This window comes from Hemiscyllium ocellatum, chromosome 48 (assembly GCF_020745735.1).
Source record: "Hemiscyllium ocellatum isolate sHemOce1 chromosome 48, sHemOce1.pat.X.cur, whole genome shotgun sequence".
Classification (NCBI taxonomy): Eukaryota; Metazoa; Chordata; class Chondrichthyes; order Orectolobiformes; family Hemiscylliidae; genus Hemiscyllium; species Hemiscyllium ocellatum.
Genome location: NC_083448.1, coordinates 15,088,255 through 15,113,205, shown reverse-complemented (window position 1 = coordinate 15,113,205; position 24,951 = coordinate 15,088,255). Strand labels below are relative to the sequence as shown.

General features: G+C 41.2%; 1 protein-coding gene across 1 annotated transcript in view; it reads left to right on the top strand.

Moving 5' to 3' along the window:
* The window catches only part of LOC132836909 (netrin receptor UNC5D-like), a 225,364-nt gene that overhangs the window by 1,671 nt on the left and 198,742 nt on the right, over positions 1 to 24,951 (top strand). The window lies entirely within an intron of this gene.

Here is a 24,951-nt window from a genome sequence, read left to right as displayed (position 1 = left end):
GGCGAAAGTCAGGATTGGAGATGCCGGAAATCAGAGTGGCGCTAGAAAAGCACAGCAGGTCAGGCAGCATCCAAGGAGCAGGAAAATAGACATTTCGGGCAAAAGTCCTTCATCAGGAAGTGTTGATGATTCCTGATGAACAGCTTTTGCCCAAAACGTCAAATTTTCCTGCTCCTCTCCATTTTGCTCAATTAATTTGTGCACTTGTTTTTTCCTTGTTGTCCTTCTCAGCTTTTTTTGACTTTAATCTTGGGAGGAATATTTCCTCATTTCTCATTCTCTGCTTGCTTTTTTTCCTCTGCATTTTTCATACCTGTTGTCATTTAGTGCTTTTGTGTTGCAATTACCCAATCAAGAAACAAATTTCCAACCCCATCTCTCAACGCTCTGTCTGCTCATGAAACCCTTCATCTTTCTCACCTGTCTTCATCTTGCATGTTGCTCATATCACGGCACCACACTATCCAGCCCTAATCCTCTTCCAGAAGTGAAGAGAGTCACTTGGCTGTTGCCACCAGCACCCACTTTGACAACCAACCATTCATACCATTGACCACTGTGCAGAAAAAGACCACCACTCAAATCAAACTGAAAGATCTATCTACTCATGTAAAAGTAAAAAAGGTAAAGGTCCCCTCAACACTACTCAAAACACTTCCAGGTCAAGTGCAGCAGAGGATTAGATAGAGTACAGCTGCCTTGACATTATATCTCACCCTGTGCTGTTCCTGTCCGAGGGGTGTTTGATCGAGACAATAAAACTTCCTACTCTTAAACAGCAAGTAAACATTCACGTATACAGTCCCCAATCACGGCAAAATGACAGATAGCATGGAGCCAGATACAGAGCAAAGCTGTCTCTTCCCTGTCCACAAACACCCACCGAATAGAGACAGAACAAGGCCTTCTTGCCATGGACTAAAGCACTCAGAGCCCAAGAATCCAAACAAACTTGCTTTCTGTCTCACCAGTAAGCTCATTATTTTGCACACTGATGTAACAATGCAATTTTCTGACCATTAAGTGTTTGGCACATATCAAGGTGTTCATTATCTCTTGTCTTTTGGTTGTAATCTCATTGAAATGCATGGGAACAAGAGATTGCATCTTCACCTGGTCAGGGAGAGAGTCACATAGTTTGGAGATACTTCAGGTCACAGTCTTCAAATTAGTCTGGACCCTGTCACCCGATGTGCCATGGTGATTTCTTCTGGCAGTGTTCATTTTAGATCTTTGAACTCCATCCCACGTCTCAAACTTAAATCTCAACTTTAGACCTTTAAAACTGGTGTCTCAGTAATTTGAGGAGAGAGAGGCAATGTCAAGAGCTTGTCATTAATCCAGCTCACGCTGGAGGTTTGCTTAGAATAGTTGATTCTTTGAAAGACAGGTCCTCAGTTATGAAGGTTTCTTGTGAATTCTGCAAAAGGAATCACATCACCATTGCAAAAAGTAAACCTAAAATTTAAGGAAGTTTCACTTCACTTGTCTAAGGGCTAGGTTGGTGGCGGGTGGTGGGGTGGTATTCAAAGCAACATTCATTATTTAAAATGTAAAGATTTAAAGTTATGAATATCTCTGTTAGATTTGCACTAGTACTTTCAGGGCTGGCCTCCTGTGCTTTGAGGAGAGTAAACTGCAAAGCAGAAGAAGAAATCAACTGGATTGGTGCTGACAAGAGTTTAGAGCATTAAGCAGCAGTGTGATGTGCTTAGCCTAATAAATATCCAAAAATAAAAAAGGAAATGAGAGGCACAAGTTTAAAAATTATATTTATACTGTGATCATACAGTGATTGTGTCACTGGGCTGGATATGTATTCTGAAGGCATCCTGAGAGCCTATCCCAACAGCTAGAGAAATATTTTCTAATTCATGAAATGTTTTGAAAAAAGTGGTCAAGTGATCATTGTGGCCAGCTGGATGTAGATTGGATGGCAAAATACAGAGGTGCTGTTTCTAGAGACCTCACTAAACGCTGGAACAAAAAAAAAAGACCGAGTATGAATGTAATGGGTGACAATATGAATTGAGAGAGTCACAGTTTTGGATGGCCCACAGTTGATGGAGGAGAGAAAATGGGAAGCCAGGTGGAGGAGCATGAGCAGTCAAGTCTGAAGTGAAATGGATTAGCATTTCAAAAAGTAGATACATGAAGACAGGACAGGGCTGTGTGTTATGACAGATCTGGAATAAGTTGTCTTTGTAATTTGAGTCTAAGGTGAGCTTCCATTGCAACGCCAAATGTTTCTTAAGAGTCTAGATGGAGTCAGGGACTAGGGGCACAATGATAATTACTTCAGGGGGAGAAACTACCTGCTCACCTACTGTTGGTTGTCAACCAAAAAAATGGTGGAGGCCCAAAGATGAACAAGTAAAATGCTGTGTGTCACGTCACACTGTTCTTGCATCTCGTCTCTGGTAAGTGTTCATTCAGGAAGGTGAGACGCATTAAAAATCAAAGAGTAAATTTGATCTTGATCTTATCCTTGTTAGTGCAAAGCAGAGATGCATTCGCCTGAAAAAAAGGTGCCTTTATCAAGGTGCTTGCACAACCAACCAGTGGAAGATTAGCACAAAGCAGACATTTGGAGTTCTAAGGCTCGACAGAATTGCTAGTGTATTAGTCATGGCTTTTGATGTGACTTCTAGAATACTTTGCAGAGCTCTGCCAAAAAATGAACACAGTACCTGCTGATGCATATTTTGAATTATGGATACCTGAGGAGTGATAAGACTGGCATTTCAAGTGTAATGTCCAAACCATAAAGTGTTTGAATCTAAGAACTTTACATCACAATTGGTATCTGCGTTTCCCCAATGCTGTGTATATATATGCACATGTGAACACAAACCACCTGCATGCACTGGCTGCCTGTACTTGTGTTAGTTTTAATGAATGAAGTTGTGTGCCTTTAGATTAGAAATGAAGACTGATTTTTCTTTCACCCCCCCCCCACCTCATTTTTCAGCAGTGTTACAAATTATTTCATAAACAGTGAACCAGCTGGCAACATAACGCTGACTGCACTGCGAGTTGCAGGAAATCAGCTCTTATCCAGCAACACCTCTCTCACAAAAGGGGACTTTCGTCCTTCAGTTTAAGTGTTTACGTTGGTGCCTAGTTGAGAGATGATAGTTGGGGTCAATGCTATTACTCTTCAAATAACGAGATGGCATCCCATATGCCCAATTGACTTTGTAGATTGATCTCACTACTTTCCATTCCATTGCAAAGACAGCTAAACAATATAGAATGCCTTCAGTACATCACGTGAGTGTCAAGCCTTATAATTAGCTCATTGTGCAGTAAAGGAGGAGGCCAATCAGCCCATCACTGATGCAATGTTATACATTTGCTTCATTGATTTGCGATGGTTCCTGATGTTAAAATGCATTTCACCCAAATGCATCTTGAGCGGACATCTTTAATTACATGATGCTTGACTACCAGCTATGTATATTTTTGGCCTCTTCCTGTTAATTTCCAATCCTGCACTTCAACAAGACCAGCTGAAGGTGCAGTATTAGTCTTTACATATATGTAAACAGCCAGTTCATGTTCTCACCCTCACCAGTGGTGATTCTACTGTTTAGATTATCAAAGTGCCTGATTAATGTTCAGTAGTAGAGGAGAAAATTTCCCTTCAATTAAGTACTGGATAAAGGTTGCACAGTGGGAGCACTCTGTAAAGAAATCCATTTGGTTGCTGCTCCTTCAAGCACTAAACTATTGGTTAAGGCTGAAGTGAGCTCACTGAAGTTTACTTGTTTGAAATGGCCTTCAACATCACACAGGGTGGTGGTCAATTGATTTACTGACATTTACAGTATCACCTCCTCTGCTGCACTGGGCTACAACTGTTGAATGAAACTACTCCACTGACCTTGTCCAGAGACAGAAATAATTATGTAGCCTGCAGTGAAGTTCTTTTCACTTGCATTTTAAAGAATTATCAATGTCTGAAATTTTCAGTCTTGCGTTTAATGATCTAATTTGAAACTTTATTGCCTTTTAAGCACTCCAGGGTAAGCAATGGTTTAACAACATTATCGTGTGTGCAGTAGATTACAGGAGGCTTCTTTGTTTGAATGATGGCTTGTAAATATTTACTTTTTGCCCTGAAGAAGGGTAAAAAAATTGAATAGATCCGACAGCTGATGAGCAGAACTGGTCTCATTAAGAGTGCTATCTGTCCAGGATGCAGGTTAAAAGGGCTTGAGAAATTCTTATGGCAATACTCAACCAACACCAGAGATCAGCTGATCACTTACATTAATGCTGAAGAAAACTCACTCATTGGGCTGCTTGGTATTAAAATCCACAAACTGACACAAATGGACTGAATTGCTTGTGCTGTCTGAACCTATCAATCATTCGTCTAAATTTGCTTAGAGCCTGTGTGCAAATTAGCTGATGCACTTGCTTACCAGACAATTGTGAAATATGACGTTCAAACACTTCAGGACATACCAAGACCACAAAGTCACTGCATTAATGCAAAATCTCACTTCTTGTAAAAAGACTCGCAATTAATCTTGATTTGGAGGCATCAACTTGTCAGAAGCTTACAGAAGCTCTTGATACTTTTGCCCAGAGAACTGTTCATTACCAGAGGCAGTAAATGGAGAGACATCAGAGCAAATGTGGAAAAACTGGCACACATGACATCAGTAGCCTTTTGCTTTCCTGAATGGAAAAATATTACTCTTCACCTTTGTCTCCCTTAGGTAATTTAATGAAATATTCAGAACAAATTACAAAAGCTTTATTCCACTCAGGATTTCATTGACTATCAGTCTGTGGAAAAATGCAACCCCCACACCCTTCATTTAATGCAAATTGCAACCTGTGACAATTTGTTAAAAATTATTTTCTAAGCAGCAAAATGTAAGCCAGAATGCTTGAATTGGAAACAAAACTTTAAAGGGGGAGGCAGAAAGAGATGGAGGCACAGTGGAAGCTGAATATTAATAAAGTCAGGAAGCCTATTCAAAGAGTAGGTAGCATATTTTGATTTATTAGATGCAATGAGCATAATGAAGAGGTTGAAATTAACATCAATCTTGAGAAAAATATCAGTGAGGTTATAGAATCATACAGCATATAAATAGACCCTTCGGTTTAACTCATCTGCACCAGACATTCCTCTCTGAAAAGGGCCACTTGGCCCATATCCATCTCAACCCTTCCTTATTCACCCATCCTTTTAAAATGTTGTACTTGTACCAGCCTCCACCACTTCCTCTGGCAACTTGTTGCCCACACACCCTAATGGAAAAAAAAGTTACCCCTTAGGTCCCTTTTAAATCTTTTCCCTCACTCTGTAACCCTACACCCTCTAGTTCTGGACTCCCCCCACCCTGGGCAAAAAGACTTTGACTATTCACCTTATCCATACCCCTTATAATTTTATAAACCTTAAAAAAAAAGGTCATCAGGGACAATAGCCACAACTTATTTCAGCTTCTCCCGACAACCAAATCCTCCAATCCTCAGCAGTATCCTCATTCAACTTGAAAGGGCACAGAAAAAAATTTTACAAGATCCTTCTTCTACAAGACAAACCAGAATGATGAACAAGAACGTCTTGTGCAATGGAGGGCACAGCCCCTTTAGGAAGGTCGTTAGTGCAGTAACAAGAGGGTCGGCCTCATATATGGGCACATCTGGCAAAGCCTCAAAAGGAATGTTCTGGCAATCTGGTCTTGGATGGCAGTCCACTGTGCAACACTTAGCATAGAATGGAGCGGGGAGGAAGGGGAGCAAATAACTGATCTCTGCAACAAAGAGCCATTTCTAAGCAAATTCAGCCCAGCTGGTACAAGGATTCAAGAAGCTCTGATGGATGGGAGGGAGGAGGTTTTGTTGTGGACACCTTGCCCTGGTGCTATGGTCCCTGGGTGCAGCACCTGGAAGGGGGGGGGGGGGGGGGGAGGCAGCTGATTACCTACAGCTGGGCCAAATGGGAACAGGTGTGTGAGAGAGGGAGAACAGGTGTGTGAGAGAGGACTCCGTCATGCTCGTGGGGGAAGACACCTGACTCAAGGACAGATCCAGCTGCAGCTGAGGAGAATGCTGTCCGGAAAAGGGTGAGTGCTTTCCCTTTGAAAAAGAAAGATAGATTTTCTTCAGTCAAGCTCCCCTTACCTTGATACACCTGATGTTCCTGTCCTTCCCATTACCCGCCTGAAGTATATGCATTGCACACCACGCTTTTGCCTTTTTCAAAAAAAAAGGCACGTTTTCAGTGAGCTCCGAAATCGGGTTATTAAAAACAGCGCTTCACCAAAGTGCAGACCTAAAAGCTTTTGTTTTCATATGTTCTGAGTCGTGTCGGCGAATGTTTAAACATATTCATTAATTCGCAAGTGTCGAACGTCGACGCTCGGGCGTGCACGGGAGACATCACGGTTCCAGCGTTAACCAGAGAAGCAAAATGTATTTGCTTGCACAGCTGTGAATGTGGAGTTCTCAATCCAGGCTAATTGATTAGCTCCCTAGTTAAAATTTTGAAGACTACGCAAGATTCAGACGGTGGGGGAAAGAGAAGAATAAAGAAGGCAGGAAGTGGGGAAAAAAAGTGTATTACAGAATGTCTATAGTGCTGGGCCATTTGTCCCATTACAAGGCTATAATAATCTTCCCAAGAGCTCTATCCCTATTATTATCTCACATTTACCCGCCCAGCCTGCACATTATGGGGCAATTTACTATAGCCAATCCACCTCACCTGCACATCTGTGGATTGTGGGTGGGGAATCAGGACCAAAACCCACGCAATTACTGGGTGTGTGTAAACTCCACAGAGACAGCAAGGGGAGAATCGAATCCAGAGCCCTGGGGCAGCAGTGTTAAACACTAAACAATTCTGCTCCCATCATCCAAGCTGGCTGAATTGCTCTTATTGTCCGAGCTCGGAAACTGATACGTTGACTCAGAAGCCTGTTTTTCATTAGAGTTTAAATTTTCATTTTAGAAAATCATTAGTTCGTTGTTGACAGAAGTTCAACTGCCTTGGGTCATGCACTGAGAAAGAAATTCAAGGCACTCAGCTCTTGAAGCAGGAATCAAAACAGCACCTGTTCGTTATCTTGTTTTTGGATACATATTAAATCAGGACACAGGCAATCCATCCCAGGTTATCTTTTAAAAAAAACAGAAATGGGGTGCGTGTTTCTTAGTTACATCTATTGGAGAGAGAGCACCTCCCTATCATATAACATACTGTTGGTCATAAGGTTAATCCCAAAACCTGACTGTGCTATCCACTAAGCCACAGATGACAATGGGTTGCCAATTGGTCTTTCCCAACAGACACTGCCACGTGTGTTGCCGTCAGTCCTTTGGTATTCATCATCAAGATTTGAAATAACCAATCCCAGTTAACGTGCATTGTAGGAAACTGAAGGTTGTTTTATCGTGATCCTTCTGTTCATTACAGGATTTCACCTCCATTTGTTAGCCTGATGCTTCTTTATCTACCTTGGAAACAAAAGAAAGTAGTCATGTTCAGGTGGGGCTTTTGAGATTTTATTCTAATTTCTATCTTGGTCTCATTTGTTTTAAAATGAATTGACTTATAAAACATGCACACAGTCACGCAGGGAGATAGAGAACATTTAAGTTTCAAGGAAAGGAGCTAAAATGTTCCTCATTCCTTCATTTGGTACTTAGTGTAACTCTGCTCTTGGCCTTCCAACCCTTTATTTGGAATGGCCTTTAAATGCCACATTAACTCTAAAGTAAATTTTCCACTCTTGATCAACATAAACATTTTCCTTTGATCCTGAATTTCTTTCAAGGACTAAATGTTGCTTCCATGACTCTTGCACACATTACCTTGGCTATATTTTAAAATCATATGCTGGCTACCATTTGGTGATCAAAGGTCTGTTCCTGGATTCTAGACAGAGTGCACTGCTGTCTAATCAGGGCCTCCATTTTTGCAGTGGGGCTTTGATGCACCCAACTTCAACAATGAAACTTATACAAGGAGGACTAATCATTTTGCTATCTTCAAGCAAAAAGCTACACTCTTAAAAGTTCCTGTATCGAAGTCCAACATGTGGCAAATCCAAGTATTTGCTATAATGTCTTAACAGGCACATTGGAAAAAAGGAGCTCATTTGATGGCTTAATTTCAAAGCTGAATTCCAGTGCAAGATGGAGCCTATTACATGCATAAGAACTTCTTACAAGCAGTTGTGGATTCAAATATAGCAGACAGTTAGGATAATTCAGATATTGTCAGGTTAGCAAGTCATGTTCTTGTGTTACAGACATCTCATTGAACCCAGCCAATATTTTAGAAAAATGCAGGGTCCAGAAGGGACCTCATGGCAAGATGACTCAGTACTGCAGTGATTTGGTGAGTTAGACTGGACTCAGTGTATGTATCATTCAGTTCAGTTAACTCATTTGGACTTCAGGTGGCACTAGCAGTTTCATGCTCAGACTATACGTATACCACAAAGCAGGATTTGCCCTCAATGGCAGAGTAAAAAAGATCTCTCAAAGTTGTCTGGTGATACAGAAATTTCAACACCTCTATCATGCTTGGTATGACAGCCATCTGCCCCAATAACTAGTGCATCAGATCAATCCACGTGTACTTTCAGCTGTTGGCAACAGGCAAATACTGACATGCCCCAAATCACTGTGCTTGCAAAATCCTGAACAGTCTATTGGGGGGATCTCACACATTGACAAGATGTGCTTCAAAACACAAAGCATGTAAATAAATTACAATGACAAATCGATATTGAAGATTTGACTTAGTTATACAACAGCACACCAAAATGCAAAAAAAAAATCTTGAATAGACTCTATTCTTTGCAGACATTGAGGACAAACATTGCAGCAGTTTCAATTTGAACTGGATATCAAACGTTCTATGGTCTGTTACTCAGGTCATTGTCTTGTTCAATTTATTTATTTTAAATATTTGAAAACAGCCCAGCCATGAACTTCAGTTTGCTGATCTTTTAGTCATCAATAACTAAACATTTGTTTATCCTAGCTATGTGGAGTGGAGAGGAGACATAGGGAGGGGTCTGATGGCAGTGGTCACCATTGTTCTGCAACAGCAGTTAACTGCTCATGGCATGGATTTCATACATTGTGTGGTTACTGCACAGCTTCCAACACAAAGTCCGCAAACAAAGAAAATCTAGGATAGTAAGATGCCAAAAAAAGTTGGTGCTGGATCAATCTTATTTGAAAACATGCAAATAAGAAAGAGGGGGCGAGGAGGTGGTCCAAAAAAAAAGGGGTACTTGAACCAGTTGGGTCAAATTTGGTGCACTTAAAATCCTCAAGCCACCTTTACACTTCTTCAGGATATTGATAAATACAAATTTTAGCAAGCAATGTGGTTCCTCCTGCACAAGTGTTCATGCTTTGGTTGGACAAGCTGCACTTTCCTCAGCATTTCAGAAGGCAATCAAGAGTCAACTACATTTCCATTGTTCAGCAGTCACATGTGTCAAATAGCAAAAAACAGTTTCCCTTCTTTAAAAAAGGAGATAATGTGGACCTGTGATTACTTGGTAGCTCATGGCTTGTTCATTCTACTTCCTGTTGCTGAACTAGAAGTGAAGCCCAGTTGCTTTGGTAGAATTTTCATCAAGTCTCTCCATTGTTTGCTTGATCTAGTGTTATTGAGATAAGTGCTACTGGCTTATTAGAAAACACCACTGGATGCAACATTCGGTCTATGTAGGCTTTGTCTGGGCAGTTGTAGCAGGTCTAAATGGAACTCTTGTACATAAAGAAAAAATACAACTCTTGCCACACAACTGTGGGTTTAATGTCACAAAGTGGGACATGGGTACTTAGTACTAGGTTATCACAGTCCAATTCCAGCTATTACCTGATAGATTAAAAAAGGAATTGCTCAGCAATTGGGCATTCCAAAGCACTATCCACTCAGTGTAACTTCAACCAATACCAATTCAATATCTTTCTTAGAAACTAGAAAAGTATCTAGCCCATTAGCCAAACAACTTGAACAGAACCAGGTGCTCAAATTTCACATCTGACACTTCAGAGCCCCACAACAGCCATCTCCATTTTTATAAAAGCCTGAGTTTACTTGTCCACCCATTAACACTACACACATCCTATTACCGAACAGCTGCTCACTGCAGTTGATATTTTCATACTCTCCACTACCCCCCCCCCGCCCAAAAAAAATCTTCCAGCAAGTTCCATTTGACTGGAAGAAAATCTTTCACCACCTTAAAATTAGATGTTTTAAAACACCTATATTTCTGGCATTTGGTATATTATCAATACTTATACCACAGCAAGCTTTTCCAACTATTCTAAATCTCTTCCTTAAGTGAAAACTTACTGCTCCATATCTCAACCCAGGTTTCAGAATACAGCTGGGTTTTTGTATTAAATTCTTAACTTCTTCCTTCTCCTGATGTTTGATTTTCCATACTAATCTGCCTTATCAAGAGGTTTAACTTTCCATAAAGGGAATTGATCACATCAAACACACAGCATGAGAAAGGCTATTCAGACCAACTCATTTGTGCCAACACAAGTTCCCATTCAGTCCATCTGAGTTCAGGAGACTTTTTCTTGCTCTGTCTGCTGTATTTTACATAACTAGCACTCCTCACATCACAAGCCTGTTAGTAAATGGCAAAACTTGTCTCATCCAAAAACCACACTTTCAAACTGTGTCTATTTATAAGGATTCAATTGGCTCACTAGTTAATGTGCATCACCTGCATCCAATTAATATACAATTAAGTGTACTTGTCTTGTTCCTTTGGGAAACATGAAAGCTATTTGCTTCAATCGTGTACTGATTGCAAGTTTCACATTATGACAAATCGCCAAGAAAAGAAATTCCTTCCCATTTCCTGATTCAATTCAGCAGGCATGATGAAGGGATCAGTTGGAGGAGGAGGTGAGATTGGAATTTGGGATGAGAGTGTGCAAGGTTCTTGGTGGATCAGGGTCTTTCAGATGAGATGCTAAATCCAGGTCACACCAAATGGATGACAGATGGCCTTTCATGACCATTGTCATTGTGTTGTTTGGAGGGATTCATGACATGTGAACCACCTGAATATTTTTCTGGGAGACATGATCAGGCACAAGTCTTCATTATACAATGTCTGCACTGAACAAGACAGAGCAAAGGGCTGACCTTATCCAGTCTCAGTTCGTTCTCACCCTGTTCCATGGTTTGTGCACCAGCAAAACGGAGGCTAATAAATTCAGATCAATTCAGAGATATTACTGGATTGAACAAAACAGCCCATTAATTTTAATTGTCTGCTGTATTGGAGCAGTTAATTATTCTGTGCAACATGAAATGACGTAAAAACAGTTGATGCAACTCAGTTTCAAGGAAACTTGCAAAGAATCTGCAAAACCTAACCTAATTTAAAGAAGAAATCCATGAACGAAGCGTTTTTGGTGTGAAGATCACCTCCTTCGAATACTTAAAAATCAAGATTCTTTTGTGACTCCTCTTCTGTCCTACCTCTTTCTTATAAAAAGATGTTTTTAACCAACCTGTTAAATCACACTTCTGGAGCAGATTTGAACAGAGGCTATATAGCCCAGAGAAAATAGAATTTGAACAGAGGCTGTAATGCCCAGAAAAAGCAACATTGCCACTGCACCACAAGACTTCTCCCTTTCCCTGCTACACTGAACTGAATTCAAGATGCTTTGTGGGTCAGGCCACTTTGTCATTGCAGGTGAAATGTGATGAGAAATAACTATTTTTATCCCTTGGCTTGAGCCTGTCGTACAATTATTGACAATGCGTAATTTTTTATTGGAACTGTAGTAAATGTGAGTTCAGTTTGAGACATGAAGGCCTTGAAGTGATTTTGTGGAACACAGACGTGTGTGATCTGAAAGGTGATTAGTAAACAAGAGAACTCAGATTCTGCGACAGTCAAGGAGGGGAAAGGTTGACAAATACTGTATAGAAGCTGAAGTTACATTCTATGATTTTGAAAAGAAATTCCTCAGTCGTCTTTTCACTAAAGGTGTTGAAATTTAAAATCTTTGTGACAAAACTTGGGAAGTTTTTGCAGATTTGAAGCAATTAATTTGGACTAAGTATTTACATTCCACTCAAACTCCTTCCCACCCTCCCTCATTTAATTCCAGCAACATATCCTTCTGTTCCTTTCTGCAAGTGTGTTTTTCCTTAGCTTCTGAGTGAACAAAGCAGCAACAGAACTGACGACCTATGTTTATTGATGTTTTTAATCAAATGTTCAGATATGGTATGACACACCTCTGGAGCAGATGGGGCTTGGCCCCAGGACCTGAACCTACTCCCCAGAAGCCCTCCAGTGCGCATTTATCTACGGCCTTTGAAATAGTAAAACATTCCACTGATGCGTTAAGCAAAATTTGACACCGAGTCACGTAAGATGGAAGTGCAAATGTTCACAAATTTAGTAGTTCTGTAAAGAGGTAGGTATTAGGGAATGTGTGAAAGAAGGAAAGAGAAAGGTTTTTGAAGGGGATTTAAGCGTCCAGTGTTCGGCAGCTGAAAACATGGCCGCCAGCAGTGAAATGATTAATTTTGGGGATATTTGGTAATCTTGAATTTGAAAGCAGAGGCGAAACTTTAAAAAGTGATGCGCAACTGGACTGGTGCTAACTGTGGGTGACCAAGTACCAATTTGATGGGGGAACAGGAATTGGTGCGAGTTAGATATAACAGCAGAGTTTTGGGTCACCTCATGTTTTGAGTTGGAGTGAACCCAAGAACATAAGGAATGGAAGCAGGGTGACACCATTTAGCTGATCAAGATTGCTCACTACTGTTCAGTGCAATCATGGATGATCTTTGGCACCAGTTCCATTTCCCACTGATTGGCAGATCCCTCCATTTGCTAAAAAGCTGTCTGCCTCAACCCTAGCTACATTCAACGATGTAGCATCCACAGCAGTCTATGTTAAAGTATTCCAAAGATTGAGGGAAGAAATGTTTCCATATCTCAATGCTAAATGATCAGCCCCTTATCCTGAGATTATTCTGGATTCCTCATCCATGGGAAATGGGTCCCCTCTGTTGCCTTAGGTGCAGTGCAATAGTTAATTCTAGTGATATCGAGGCATGGAAGAAGGATTCAGCAACAATACACTGAGGCAGGGGCAGATTTGATGGAGGTGGAAAGATGGTCATACTGGACATGTAGATCCCAGTGTGAAACCTGACTTGACAGAGTCTAAATTTTAATTTAATTTCAGTTTACAGCAGAGTTAGCAACTGGACATACTCAGAAGACGCTGCCAATGAAATTTGAAACAAAAATACAAAAGTTTATTGCACAAAAGAAAATAAATGAACTGTATAACACCATATAAGAACCATTGTGAAATCTTATTACAAACATCAGAAACAATGATTCATCACTTTTATCCCATTAGTGCCCTTACAGATACCCAAACCTTGATGAAAAGTCTTTGAGCACCACGCTGAAGTTTCCTACTCAGCTAGCAGAGCTGTAATCAGTTTCCATTTGGTGCATTTATGTTCACTCTACGCAATTTTTTTCAGATAATGTGTCTCCCTGACACCTTTAAAATAAGTTAGCCTTTTTAAAATAAGTTCAGATCAAGACTGTTCAATGTGGATTCTTTCAATGTATGCCTTCAAAACTTGTGTTGGATGTTTCCTTGTCTGAGATCTCCACTGTCTTCCGCTTCCAGCGCTTTTTTTCTCACTGACTTCTGAACATTCCAGGACTTCTCCCATCCCTGATGGCTTGCAGACTGTTAAGGTTGTTAACAGGCTTCTTTCCCCTAAATCATCCTGCTTCCGGCTCCCCTTTCTCTGGTGGTCAGAAGATCCAAGACAGCAAACAACTTAGCAATTCTCACCCCAGCTGACTTGCTAGTAATCTGGCTGAAGTCAAATGACTTCTTTGAAGCGCTCTTTGGAAATCAATGTTCAAAATTCTGTTCTGAACTGAAAAATTGTCATAACTTCTCAGAAAAGATTTTTCCTTTAATTTGGAACCCATCTCCTCAAGGAACAATGAATCACTTTGAACTTCCATAACAGACACAGTGATGAGCAACGGTATACAACTGTGACTATACAAGGCCCTGTTCAGAATTAATTCCAAATTTCCCTTGAATTGAGCAGCATGCTTGGATTATTTCAGGGGGCACTTAAGAATTAGAAGCATTACTGTTGGTCCAGAGTCATATGTTGCCCAGATTGGGTAAGGACAGCAGATTTCCTTCTGTAAACAACATCTTTGAAATAAATGGGTTTTTGCAACAAACACTAGCAGTTTCATGGGCAGTACTACTTAGACTAATTTCCAGCACCAGGTTGATTTTAATTTAAATTCCAGCAGCTTGCTGGCTTATTAGCCTCTGGCTTATTAATCCAGTGACATTACTGCTACACCACCAAGTCAGTAGGTAAAATAAACAGTTTGAGACCTCTTCAAATGAAAAATAAAGCACATACTTGTTCAAAGATCTTAAGGTTTTCTAAATGCAATAATATCATTCAAAAATTTACCTCTGGTGATATAAACAATGAGAGGAAAGTTGTGACAACTTGTAGGAGGTAAAAGATGGAAATATCAGATAAGAACTGTGAGGGGGGTCTCTTCAGGTTTCTTTGTATTCATGATATTGCAGAGTGGGCAAATTACCAAGTTTGTTTTTTTCTGCTTGAATAGTAACAGCATCTCATTTCTTCCCCTGTCTCTCGCTGAGTGATTGAAGCAAATAAGGTAGATGTGCTCAGGTTCAAGCAAGAACGAAATTAGGAAGACAGTGAAGAAACATTTAAAACCTCCTGAGTAATGCAGCAGCATCATGCGTTAACACAGGATAACTGGCTAGAACAGTTTAATTCAATTCGATGGGAGTGAATCATAGGCTCTGTGCTTACCAGGGTTGAAGGTCAGTTACATCGTAAAAACAAGACTGCATGATGAAGGGAGTCAGAAAAAGCCTCACTCAGTGTTGTCTGTGCTACTGTAAATTATGAGTGGGAAGCATGAGGAGGTACTAAAAAAGATATAAACCACAGATTTTAAGAAGCTTCAGGACAAAAGAATGTGGTTAGTACTCGTTAAGGTACATCCAACACTGTCTGATCATCATATAGAAATTCAGAAGAGAATTGATTTTCAATCTGTGGGAGAGACAGTGAAAAGAAGAAAGGGAGTCTGCTGAAAACTGAGATTGTGCTCAGTGAAACTGTTAATAATTAACCATTAACTGTTAATGTTGTATGAGCATCAGAACATTGGAATTGGAATGCATGCCTAACTTGGTGCAAAGCAATTATCTGAGACTTAAACAAAGAGGTTGCAGGAGAAAAGTATTTAGTGAGAGCAACTAAGATGAGAGCTCTGAAATTACACAGTGCTTTACTGAATTCATATGTGAGTGAAGTGTCCATCCATTTACTTTCTCTCTTCACTGAACAAGTTGAAGAATTTCATGTCAAGTTATCAAACGCTCCTACAAAGCACTTTAAGAGCTAAAGTGTTTATGTGCAAGAAGCTCAAGGATCTTAAATCACCTGAGCTTCACTGAAACTGCACGGGTTCTTGTGTTTTCCTCAACTTCTACCTCCTCTTGCCTCTTGCATAGATGCACCAAAAGATGAATCATTTTCCTAAAGAGTGCAATTTTTGGCGAATTACCACGCAATGAAAACTTACATTTGGGGGTGTGTCGTGATTGGAAGGAAGGCCAGGTGCATCTCGTCGACTATGAGTTCCCTAATTGGGAAGCCAGGCAGGGAGGTCTGGCTGACAAATATGACAGGAGATTCAGAGACTGGCTCTGAGCAAGTGTGTCAGAACCCATGTACAGTGCGCAGGTAAGTAAAGGGTGACTAAGTGATGGGATACCAGCCTCTGTGCAGTTTTTTTGAGGATGATAGAATTACTGTGATACTATGACTAAGCTTGTATTCGGAGGATCAGGCTCATTCTCTGGGGACATGGATTCTCAACATGATGAGAGCCAGTCCCTAGAATGAGGAGACTTTCTGAATTTCCTGTCCATATCTGTCAGCTGGTACAATCCAAACTCAATTTTTTGAAAAATCTGGAGCTGCAAGGTGTCCTCCATAATGGTTGCCAAGAAATACCATCACAAAAGAATTCATCTTATTTGCAAATGTTCTTTTGGAAAGAATATTTGTTTTAGCATGTTTGTGACTCCAGACCCACAACAACATGGTTGATTCTCCAACATGTGAAGTGATCTCCTGATGAAGGGCTCCGGCCTGAAACATCGATTTTACTGCTCCTCAGATGCTACCTGACCTGCTGTGCTTTTCCAGCAACACACTTTCAACTCTGATCACCTGCAGACCTCACTGTCTCCGAGTGGTCTCACAAGCCTCTCGTTCAAAGGCAATGAGGGACACGCAACAAATGCAAAAGCACATTTATCTTAAAAATCTTGAATTTGTCCCTGTTGAGACTAACTGTAAGTTTAATGTGCTATTTTGAAAATGTTGTTCTTGATTGGACGTGGCTGCCAAGCATAGCAATTATTTCCATTTGTTCTTGCACTTGAGCATGTGGTCACTTTTCAGAACTGCTACAGTCAGTATGCTGAAGGTTGTTGTCATAATGCTTCTCCGTAGCGAGTTCTAGAATTTAGGCCACATAACACTGCAAGAACAACAATATATTTTCAAGTTAGAATGATATGCAGCACAAATGGGAATTTAGAAGCGTTGTTGTTCTCAAGTGCTTGCTGCCCTAGTTTTTCTAGCCAGTGGCTGTCTTTGGTTTGGCTGGTGCTGTTGAACCTCCTGAGTTACTGCAGTTCATCTTGTAGACAGTACACACTGAAGCCACTGTGCACTGGTATTTCTGAGATTAATTGTTCTAAGTTGGTGGATGGACTGCTCATGCAGTGAACTTGGGAATTAGAAATGAGAATGTCTATTCAACCAATCTTAATGCATCTAGCCGGCTATCTCCATGGTAACATCCCAAGTGTTCTATCCACGATTCCAGGACAGATTTGTTTTCTGAGAAAACAAGTTTTTCAGGTTTGTTGTGTGAATAAATTGCTGCAGTAACTTCTGAGGAACAGAACATGATACCATGTAATATTTCATGTGGTCCTGAAATGGGACATAAGTCAATAATATATTCCGTACCTTTTAGAGTCATAGAATCAAACAGCACAGAAACAGACCCTTCAGTCCAACCAGCCTATGCTGAACACAATCTCAAACCAAACTAGTCCCACCTGCCTCTCTGGGCCCCACATCCCTCCAAACCTTTCCTATTCATGCACTTATTCAGATTTCTTCCAAACATTGTAATTGTGCCCACATCCACTGCTTTCTCAGGAGGTTAATTCCAAAAGCAAACTGCCATCTTGTGTGATATATTTGCCCCTCATGTCTTTTTTAAAACTTTCTCCTGAAAAATGTGTTCCCTAATCTTGAAATCCCCATATGGAAAAGACACTTACCATGAACTCTAGCTATACCCCTCATGGTCTTATATAAGGTCACCTCTCAACCTCTTCGCTCCAGTGAAAAAAAAATCCCGGTCTATCCAGCCATTCCTTATAAACCTTCTATACCAGGCAGCATCCTGGTAAATCTCTTCTGAGCCCTGTCCAGCTTATTATCCTTCCTATTACTGGGTGACCAGAACTGGACACAATATTCCAGAAGAGGCCTCACCAATGTCCTGTACAACCTAACTCCTAACTTTCCCAACTCCTACGCTCAAGGACTGAGCAATGAAACACCTTTTTAATCATCCTGTCCATATGTGTCGCAAACTTCAAAGAGTGATGCACCTGAACCTCTTGGTCCCCCTATTCTACAACACTACTCAAGGCCCTGCTATTATTTGTTTAAGTTCTACTCTTGTTTGTTGTATCAAAATGCAATACCTACTGTGCCAAGTATATAATGCAAAAAGAATGTCCATTGAAGAAATGAGGTTAGAGGATAAAATGACAATTCCTGAAAGCAATGTGATGGGCTGTTCATGGCCTAAGAAGTTTCCAAGACATCAAACATTTGCACTGTTTATTGCTGATATGAGGAAGGGAAAGCAGAATGTTTCCGATAACAGATGATTCCAAGTTGAGTGGGGCAGCAGAGGAATATGGAAACACTTGGTAAGTCATCGAACTCGTGGTTTCTACAGCTATTTAGAGGGGAAGCTATTGTGTCCAAGGTGAGAGAGCAGATGAAAACAAGGACTGAAACAATCCAAGAGTGAAGAATACCAACTAGACCAAATATTATGATTGTAATCAGACCGAATTGGACGTGGGTATGGATTAATAGGGTGTGGAAAATTTTTCAAAATTACTGAAGTTCAGGACTGGAAATTAAGTATATATATTGTTCCAGATGGATTGGAATCCTGATAATTATGGGTTGTTAGCATAATAAATATCGATATATAGCACTTGGAGACTAATTAGGCCATTCAATCCTTTGATTCTGTTCCATTCAAATCATGGTTGATGTTGTTGTGCTATCAGCCCCAATTTCCTGTCCAACCTCTGTATCCCTTGATTCCCTTGTCTTTCAAAAAATCTATATTATGCTGCCTTAAATAAATTCAATCAACGAGTTTCCATTCTCTTGGAGAATTCTACAGACTAATGATCTTCAACGTCACTGTCGTCCTGATGGAGGAAGTTTTATCTGTCATTATATCAGATGCATGTCTGACTCCACCCTGGAAAAGTCTTTGTTTTTCTGAGAAACCTCAATCTCCCTCCTGTTTAATACATCCAAATAAATTGCGCGCACGGACAGCCTGCAGCAGAATTACTTGTCTCTTTCCACCCTTGTTCACATCACTAATTGTGAAGCAGTAACAAGGAGAAAGGCATAAATTGAACAGCAGCACGAACCAAACTGAACTGAGGAGGTGTTACAAAGTGGATAGTTAAGCAGCATTTGATGAGATGTCACAAGAGACACCTGCAGCTGCAGTGAAAGGTCTCGGAATAAAGAAAGATGTTCCTCATTGGAAGAAAAAAAATGTTGTAAAGTATGAAAGGAAAGATTATAATTTGTGATGAGTTTTAATTAAATGTGCATTGCCTGTCAAGTTTCCAAAGGCCCATGTCTCCTTGGCTTCAGCTAATCACGCGTGAATTATATCGTGAAAGTGTTTTGGATTGCAGATGATTTCAACCAACGTGAGGCAGAAGCAAGTTCAGGGAAAAGGGTAAGCAATTTATAAATGCAAAGGAACTTGGGAACTGTGTGGAATATTCAGAAGTATTGAACTGGATGGGGAGCTTATCTTAGATGAAGGAGTGTTAGCAGAATGGTAGTCTTTAAAATTGTGAAGCAATTTCACTGGGAAGATTTCATCATTTGTCAAGGAATACAAAACACCAGGCTGTTATGACAGTGTAGTTACGAACACATCTAATGTTTGTCATGGTTACTGCATGTGGGAGCTCCTAGATGCCAGTGTGCACCAGGGCATAGACATCTGCACAAAGTGTTTGTGGTTTAATGAACTTAGCCTCCAGCTCAATGAGTCTAAGCCAAAGCTACAGACAATGCGACTCTTCCCAGAAAATTTACCTGGAATTGCAGTACTTGGATATGGTCCCACCATTTTGGATAGGGTCCTCTGATTTAATGAATGGTCATGGACAGGGGAGTGTGGCTGCAGCTGGGTTCAGGGAAGGAGACTCCGAGAGCAGGAAAGGTGTCTAGACATGGTCCAGTGAGGTCTGAGGTTCCTTCAGCTTTTTTGGTGGAGAGAAAGGAATGCAGGGTGGCCTTTATAGGAAACCATCCAAACGACAGGTGTCGTAAGAGATGTGGTGGTATGATGGTACAGTATATTGAGGGAATTGGCACTGTTCTGTGCAGCAATGACCGAGAGTCCAGAAAGTTGTGTTGCCTGGTGGGGACAAAGATTCAAGACAGAACTGGAGAGAAACTAGGATTTGGGAGGGGCAGGATTCACGTGGTTCATTTCATTACCAAAGACATCGACAGGTCAAAGAAAGAGGTTTTACTCATTCCAGTTAGGCACCAAGTGATGATGCAGAGTCTCAAAAGGAATAACCTCTATTGTTATCCAAGCCACATCCAAAGTAGCACAGGGCTAGGAGGATCATCGAAATGAATAAGTGGCAGAAACACTAGTGAGCTTGAAGAGGATTCCAATTTAAGGGGCATGAGTCCCTGGATTGGGGCAAGTGTGGGATAGACCTTTGGGGTGATCCAAACCTGAATTATGCACAGACCAGAGTTCTATTATGCATCAGCTTTTTAAAGCATTGGTGACACTATGTTTGGAGCCCTTTATGTCGTATTGGCCTCCTTATACAACCAGCGATATCATGCATTGAGATGTTCATGGAACAAATGGCTGGAATGGGGAAAGGTTGGACATGCCTGGCTTTTTATCAGCTGAAGTTCAGTGATGCATCTTGAATGAAATGTATCCCATCAGAAATTGTCGAGGTGAATGTGGAACAGTGATTCCCTTTTGTGGGCAATTCTAGGTCATAGGTCCATTGTTCTACTTAACGACAGAAATAAGGATGAATTATATTCTCGCAGAGTGGTATGAGTCTTAGCAACTCTCGAATTGGAAAGTTAGCAGAAGCTGAGCTTGTCCATATTTTTAAGGCAGAGGTCGTGAGATTCCTGATAAACATGAGCTGAAGGTTATAGGGTGGAGTAATCAGATTGGCCATGATCTGGTGGAGTGGTAGAGCATGTCTCAGGAACTTACCCCTGGTCTGTATTCATATGATCATTACAGACAACTCAGCAGATGCCTGTCTTTCCGAGACTGATTATAATACAGAGAAACCTCGATTATCCGAACCAGATGGGCAGGCAGTATTTTGTTCAGATAATTGATTGTTTGGATGACTGATCCAATGCCTCTCCTCTGGGACTCGGAGTTTCCTCTTTCCTCTCTCTGCCTGCCTTGCTCCTGCTCTCTGTCTCAGTGTCTGTTTCTGAGCAGACACACATTTGTGTTTAAGGGACCTGCAGCATTGCTGAAGCCTCTCCCTGCTGCTGCTTTACTTCAATAGGATTGACAGAGGAAGCATTCTGAGTCCGTTCCCAGTTCAGGAGACGAGGCAGGAGCACAGTGGGTCAGTAAACTCCTCCCTCCCCCAAAGCTGTATGCTTTCAACTCTCCACGTTTCCAGCTAGTGGATGGAGCGAAGCTGCCAGATACCTCTTACCTCTTCATCCCAATGTGACTCTGGAACAAAATCAAGTAACGGAATGGAGTCGGCAGCCGGACTGGACACCAGCAGCAAGACTGCTGCTGCCTTTGAGTCTCAAAGTAGCCTGCACACACAAAACTTATTACTGCAACTTCTAGACAAGTTCCCACTCTGCCCTGTACAGGACAATGTTGGAGAGATTATCTGGGGTCTTTACAGGTATTTGAGAATATTCAGCACTCTGAATTTGCCCAGATTGTCATTCTGCCTGTCTTCGTTCGGAGGGGGAGCGGAGAGAGAGAGAGATGGAGAGAGGGACCAGTCATTTGGAGACGGTGCTTGGGCTCTTATCCATGTCCAGAACTGTTCTTGGCAGCATTTCAATAAGCCAATTTCAATTTTAATCAATGTGAACAAAAGACACGATCGTGTTGGTAACACCTCTTTGATGTAATGTTTGCACAGGACCTTGAGATCTTCTTCAGATAATCCGAAATTTGGATAATCAAGGTTCCTCTGTATACAAATTGCATGGTGCGGTTGAAATGAAGAGCAGAGCTCTGGTGGATACTTGTAAGGGGAAGTAAGTCAAATAACTGACAAAGGAGAGAAGACCACTGAACCTTCTCAACTGAGTTATCACAGAATGACATAAGTTAAGCTTGGAGCATGAGTACCAGTATATCTAGGCTGAATGGCTTCCTTCTATGCTGGAAATTATGTCCACACAGTTAAATTTTAGCACTAGTATATTGTCAATACGATTGCCAAATCAGCAAAGAAAGCATGACACTTACACAAGCCTCTTCCACAGTGTCAAAGTGTCTCAAATTTCTTCATGGCCAGTGAAATGCTTTTTGAATTGCAGTCAATGTTGTTGTGTTGGAAACATGGAAACATGTGGGCGGCACGGTGGCACAGTGGTTAGCACTGCTGCCTCACAGCGCCTGTAGACCCGGGTTCAATTCCCGACTCAGGCGACTGACTGTGTGGAGTTTGCACGTTCTCCCCGTGTCTGCGTGGGTTTCCTCCGGGTGCTCCGGTTTCCTCCCACAGTCCAAAGATGTGCGGGTCAGGTGAATTGGCCAAGCTAAATTGCCCGTAGTGTTAGGTAAGGGATAAATGTAGGGGTATGGGTGGGTTGCGCTTCGGCGGGTCGGTGTGGACTTGTTGGGCCGAAGGGCCTGTTTCCACACTGTAAGTCTAATCATAACAGCCTGTTTGTGCACAGCAAACTCCTGATCATATTCAGTAAGTTCTGTTCATACATATTAAACACCTTGTTGATGAAGACAACATAGGAAACAGATTGTCAACATTGAATTGGAAATGATACCTCAATTATGGATTTGCTGTTGTGGCTCAGTGGTAGTGTCCCTAGTTCTGATCCAGGAGGCCTGTTTTCTAGAGGCATATAATATCATCGTGGAATAGGTTGATGAGAAAATAGGTTAAGGCTGTTGTGCACAGTAGTAATGTCTCTGTCTCTTGCCCAGAACACCCAGGTTTAAGTCCCATCTGCTCCAGACGTGTGTTAAAATATCTCGAAACAGGTTGATTAGAAAATATTGACATGCTGTCTGAAGTCTCAATCCTTGTTCCCTATTTAATCTGAACAAAGCTAAATCCTGAAAAATTACAGAAGTTTCAGGCTCTTGTGACATAGTGGCAGTGTCCCTGACTCTGGACTAGTATGTCTGCTTTTAAGTCTCATCCGCTCCAAAGTTGTGTCGTGCCATGACTGAGTATATTGATTAAAAGTATCTGCCTAGATGCAATTATATGTATAAAGAAAAATCACCCAGCACTACAAGAAGAGTGTTTGGAGTGGGAGATGTAAGCTCTGGGGAGAGCAATAAACAATCGCTACAGAAGTATTCTCTTTGTCTTTCTCTTCTCAAATAAGTCTTGAGGTCCTCCGAACAACTAACTCTCTTCTGTCCGACTAACTACCATTCCACTCAGTTATTTGGGCCTGAGGGTGCATCAATGAGTCAACAACCACTTCCAATTCCGACCCTTCAGGTTGACCCTGCAACTCTCAGGCTAGGGCTGCTGTCCCTTAATGGGGGAAACAGCCCTACTGAGAGCCAATTAATTGTCTGCTGCTTGCAAGTTGCATTCTCAGATTCTGCTGAGCACTGTACAGTTTTGGCCTTGCAACAGGAAGAGTTGCCAGTACCACAGGCTGCAGCCCAGGCATTTGCTACAGTTATTTTATACAAATCATCAATCTTCCACAAATTTGTTTAAACCTTTCTCATCTATATTTTATTTTTGCTTCTTTGAAGTATGTTTTGTCTTTCTTGCTTTTATCCCATGTATTCAGCACCTCCAGATTCTAAACTCTAGAGCTGGTAAGATTGCTTAGTTTGCGTCGATTTAAGATTGACTTTCAGCCTCTCTCTGTTAGTCTCCTGGCTCTGTCCAAGCATGAAGTCATCCATACTAGCTGACCAGCTGTCTCTGATCTTGACTCTTTGATGAACAACGCAATTCCACTCAAACCATTTCACTCATTCTTTTCTGACTGCTTTTCGTTTCTTCAGCTCTGACGTTCAAACAATAATTGATAAATTACGTTGAGAGGTTCAGAAAGCAATTGTGTTGTTTATCAAGGGAAAAACTGGATAATAGAACAGTAGCACTTATAGACAGTGAAAGTGACTTCAGAAGAGCAAAATCAGCTCACTTTTTGTCTGTTAATTACATGGTTTCAGTTTGACAATGGCGCAAAAGTGAGGGCCTGACTTGTCGATATGGAGTTCAGTATACAAAGCGCAGCATCGTGAAATTAACATGAAAAAGTTGTCCCCAGAAACTCCAGTGCATTTCACATATTCAGTTAAACCATACAGGTGATGCTTAGTTTCTCTTACTGTGGCATATGTTAAGATGTTTATCTACTGGCACCAGCGCTACCCAATGCTGACCTTACCTGGTCTGGCTAACGTGTGATGACAAATCCATAGCAAGGGGGTTGATTCTTAGCTGCCTTCTGGGCAATAAGGGATGGGAAATAAATGTTGGTCTAGCAAGTGACAGACGCATCCTCTTCAAGAATAAAATAAAGGGAACTTGCAAATGAGGGACAGAATGAGGCCACTCAGCCCCATGACCTTGTACTTCCATTGAATATAATCATGGCTGATCTGTATTCATGGTAACCTTTGATTTTCCTTGCCAACTAAGAATCTACCTCTTATCCTTCAAAATGCTTAATAGTCCCACGTCCACCGCCTTGAAAAGCAGAGGATGCTAAAGTGAAAGGAAACTTTCCGTTCACACGAGCGAACATGTGACCATTAAATCTAAATATAAACTGGTAGTGCAGAGAAATGGACAGACTAGTTAGCTGATTGAAATCAGAGGCTGAATAATGTTACAAAGGATTTCCTGTGAACATTGAAGCTCCAATAATGATGAGAAAATAAGTCACATAAAGATATCACAGTGGCCAGTTCGCTGCAAGCGATCTGGTTAATTAGCTGACCTGACAGGAGAGGCTTCTTTTTCAGGGCAGACAGTTCCACTTTTGGTTGCAACGATAAAATCATCATTGTCTCATTCGAGAGAGGTGATGTGGAGATGCCGAAGTAGGACTGGGGTGGACAAGGTCAAAAATCAAACAACACCAGGTTATAGCCCAGAAGGCTTATTTGGCACCAGGTTATAGTCCAACAGGTTTAATTGGAAGCACTAGTTTTTGGATTCTGCACAACCATCTGATGAAGGAGCAGTGCTCTGAAAGCTAGT